At 45.4% G+C, this 4,520-nt stretch overlaps 1 pseudogene; it reads left to right on the top strand.

The window, feature by feature from the left end:
- The window catches only part of LOC111727422, a 3,172-nt pseudogene extending 1,814 nt beyond the window's left edge, over window positions 1-1,358 (top strand).
- Window positions 1,359-4,520: the final 3,162 nt, after the last annotated feature.

Raw genomic sequence — 4,520 nt, 5'->3', positions numbered from 1 at the left:
AAAGAAACAATTGCCTAATCCAAAGTTATGATGTTAATGTGTATGTTTTCATCTGAGAAGTTTGTGGTTTTAGGTCTTACATTGAGATGTGGCTTAGTAGGCCAGGGGCCCAGCTCCCCCATTCCCCTTTACCAGGAAACAGGGATGGGAGGAGAGGCTGAGAAAGGACACACGGGATGAGGCCTTGAGGAACACACAAGATAAGGCCTTGCTGACTTTGTAGAACACACACAGGCAGGATAAGGTTATGCTGACCCCACTGATGTTAAAAATGTTTTTGTATCTAACTATTATTTTGCTTAACCAAGTAACTGCAAGTGCTATGCTGTACGCACTGGTTATAGAATCCAGTGGCTTGCTTGCTTCACCATTCAACCTATAAAAGCTGCTTTCCTTATTCCTGGTTGTGGCTGCTCTCTTCACCCAAGAGGGCAGCTGGCCGTGGTCTAAATAAAGGCTCCTTATTGACATTTTGAAGATTATTTATCTGGTGGTCTTTTCTCACATCATAACAACATTTAGCTCTATGATTAATTTGGAGTTTCTTTGTGTATATGGCATGAGGTAAGGGTTCAAATTCATTGTTTTACATGTGGAGGTCCGGTTGTCCCAGCACCATTCATTGGAAAGACTATTATTTCCCTTCTTAGATTGTCTTATTAAAAGAGATGTTCAGCTTGTCACCCATAGCACAGTGGTGACAGTGCCAGCCACATACACTGGGACTGGTGGGTTCGAACCCAGCCCAGGCCAGCTAAACAACAATGACAACTGCAATTATAAAAAATAGCTGGGCATTGTGGCGGCCACCTGTAGTCCCAGCTACTAGGGAGACTGAGGCAATAGAATCACTTAAGCCCATGAGTTTGAGCTTGCTGTGATCTGTGATGCCATGGCACTCTACCGAGGGCAACATAGTGAGACTCTGTCCCCTCCCCCCAAAAAAAAGAAAGAAAGAAAGAAAGAAAAGAAAAGGAATGGGTTTCTCTAGGATCTAAGTTTGCAGTGGCATAGCTAAACCTACCAAGAAGGTCAGAATCATTGGTAAAAACAGTACCTGCTATGGTGCCTCCTTAGGGAAAATGATGAAGAAAATTAAAATCAGCCAGTACGCCAAGTATGCGTGTTCCTTCTGTGGCACAACCAAGATGAAGAGACAAGCTGTGGGGATCTGGCACTGTGAATCTCACACTAAAGCAGTAGCTGGTGGTGGCTAGACCTACAACCTACTTCTGAAATCCAAGTAGAAGTCAGCCATCAGAAGACTGAAGGAATTGAAAAACCAGAGAAACACCACCTTTTCAGACATCACTAGCCTATTGGTTAATTTATGTAACAACAAAAAAAAGACATGTTGAATTGTGGATTCCTAATCATAGCTTTTTATCTTTGTTTTTGTTTGAGAGAGGGCCTCGCTCTGTCACCCAGGTTGGAGTGCACTGGTGTGATCATACCTCACTGTAAACTCCAACTCCTGGGCTTAAGTGAGCTTCTGGCTTCAGTCTCTCAAGCAGCTGGGACTACAGGTGTGATACACCATGCCTGGCTAATTTATTAACAATTTTTTGGGCTTGGCGCCTGTAGCTCAAGTGGTTAGAGCACCAGCCACGTACGCTGGAGCTGGCAGGTTTGAATCCGGCCCGGGCCGGCCAAACAACAATGATGATAACTACAACCAAAATAAAAATAGCCAAGCAATTGTGGCAGGCACCTGTAGTCTCAGCTACCTGGGAAGCTGAGGCAAAAGAATTGCTTAAGCCCAAGAGTTGGAGGTTGCTGTGAGCTGTGATGCCATGGTACTCTACCCAGGGTGACAATCTGTTTCAAAAAAAAATTTTTTTTTTGTAGAGGTAGGGTCTCACTATGTTCCCAGGCTGTTCTCAGATGATCCTCCCACCTTGGTCTTTCAAAATACTGAGATTACAGGCATGAGCAACCATATCGGGCCTATTATATTAATTTTATTATTTTGCATTTATGGTTCTCTTAATTTCATTTTCTGGATTAAAGTTATCAGCTGATACCCAGTGCATTGGCTCATGCCTGTAATCCTAGCAATTTCCTAAAAATAGAAAAACTAGACAGGCCTTGCGGTGGGCACCCGTAGTCTCAACTACTTGGAAGGCTAGAGCAAGAGGATGGCTTGAGCCCAAGATTTCCTTCCTTCCTTCCTTCCTTTTTTCTTTCTTTCTTTCTTTCTTTCTTTCTTTTTTTCTTTCATTGAGGCAAAGTCTCACTTTGTCACCCTCTGTAGAGTGCTGTAACATCACAGCTCACAGCAACCTCAAACTCTTGGGCTCAAGTGGTTCTCTTGCCTGAGCCTCTCTAGTAGCTGGGACTACAGGTGCCTGCCACAATGACTGGCCATTTTTGTTGATGTTGTTTAGCAGGCAGAGGGTGGGTTCAAACCCACCAGTCTTAGTGCATGTGGCCCGCACCCTAACCACTGAGCATTGGGCGCCCAGACAAGCCCAAGATTTTGAGGTTGCTGTGAGCTATGATGCCATAGCACTCTAGCCAGGCCACAGAGTGAGACCTTGTTTCAAAAACAAACAAACACATGAACAAAGAAATAAATAAAATAAAGTTACCAGTTGTATGATTTCCTTATTCAAATATAGCTTGGCTGCTCCCACTATTGTGCTGCTGTTATGTTGAAATATGTTACAGGCCCCCAAATATCATTAATATATGCTTTTATGCAATTGCCTTTTAGATCTGTTAAGAGACGAAAGGAGAAAGAATATGCATTTATGCTATCTTTTATAATTACATTCATTACCTTTTTATGTGGCCTTTGGGTTTTTGTGTGGATTCTAATAAACATCTGGGGCCACTTGTTTTCAGACTACAGAATTTCCTTTAGTATTTCAATTAACTTTTTGCACGAAAATAGTGCCTTGCTTGATATTTTATGATATAGAAAACAAACAAAAATAAATTAAAAAAATAAGACTTTATCCCCACACAACACTCGTGGGAGGGGGTTAGTTAGCCAGTGCCTTCCTGGTGTACTCTTAGGTTGTGAATATTAGAAACATTTGAGGGAGAGGGGCATGATGGGTAGTGATGAGATCAGGGGACCAGGTCAGTCGTTCTTTGTCTGGGATCCCTTCCCCCAGCAGGACGTCAAGTGAGAGGCGACTCTATCACTGCCTCAGGATTCCACCAGGTGGCAGCAGAACCCTTGTCTGACTGGCGGGATCCCGAAGTGGTTTGCAACACGGTTCATAGTTCACGCTTTGTTCCCTGGTGCCACTGTGGGATTCAGTTTCCTCATCCGCAAAATGGCGGAGGTGATGATCCCCAACCTATAGAGTTGATATGAGATTGAAATGACGTATGACTGTTTGGACTGGGGAGATCAAATCCCTCGTGCTTGAACTCACCACTCTGGGCCTCAGTTTCCCCAAGCTGCAGAGAGGGGACAAGCAGGTGGAAACAGATCCTAAAAGGGGAGCCCAGAGTCTGTAGGGTAAATTGGATCTTGGGAGGACAGGGGAGGATAAAGAAGGGGAGAGGAAGGGCTGAGACTGGTCCCAATCATGGGGCCTGACTCTTTTTTTTTTTTTTTTGGTAGAGACAGAGTCTCACTTTATTGCCCTTGGTAGAGTGCCATGGTGGCACAGCTCACAGCAACCTCCAGTTCCCGGGCTTAGGCGATTCTCTTGCCTCAGCCTTCCGAGTAGCTGGGACTAAAGGTACCCACCACAAAGGCCGGCTATTTTTTTGTTGCGGTGGAGCCGGGTTTGAACCCACCACCCTCGGTATATGGGGCCGGTGCCCTACCCACTGAGCCACAGGCACCGCGCAGGGGCCTGACTCTTTTGTTTCCAAGGCCTGGATTGGGGAGATCTCTGCAGCTAAGGAGGAAGGAGGGGCTGTGAGGGGCAGGGAAGGGCAGGTAGGGATGTTCTGCCTAATATTTGTTTCAAAGCTTTGCTGATTGATTGACAGAGTCACTCTCTGTCCAGTGGGCTACAGTGCAGTGGTATCATCATAGTTCACTGCAGCCTCGAACTCTTTGGCTCAAACTCCTGCCTCAGCCACCTGAGTAGCTGGGACTACAGGCCTGTGCCAACATGCCCAGCTAATTTTTCTAGTTTTAATAGGGACAGGTCTCGCTCTTGCTCAGGCTAGTCTCAAACTCCTGATCAAGATCCTCTTGCTTTGGCCTCCCATAGTGAGCCACTGCTTATTTATTTATTTATTTTACATTTTGGCTGCATCTGAGTGATACCAAGACCTCCTCCCCTGCCCAGTGACACACTCCAGCCTGGGTGACAAAGTCTCCAATTAAAAAAAAAAAAAAAAACCACAGGCTCAGCTCTTGTAGCTCAGCATCTAGGGTGCCAGCCACATATACTGAGGCTGGCAGGTTCGAACCTGGCCTGGGCCTGCCAAACAACAATAACAACCACAACAAAAAAATAGTGGGATATTGTGGTAGGCGCCTGTAGTCCCAGCTACTTGGGAGGCTGAGGAAGAGAATCGCTTAAACCCAAGAGTTAGATGTTGCT

The sequence above is a fragment of the Otolemur garnettii genome, unplaced genomic scaffold (genome assembly GCF_000181295.1).
Source record: "Otolemur garnettii isolate 467f Iridium unplaced genomic scaffold, OtoGar3 scaffold00105, whole genome shotgun sequence".
NCBI classification, from domain to species: domain Eukaryota; kingdom Metazoa; phylum Chordata; class Mammalia; order Primates; family Galagidae; genus Otolemur; species Otolemur garnettii.
This window is presented reverse-complemented; position numbering and strand designations above follow the sequence as displayed.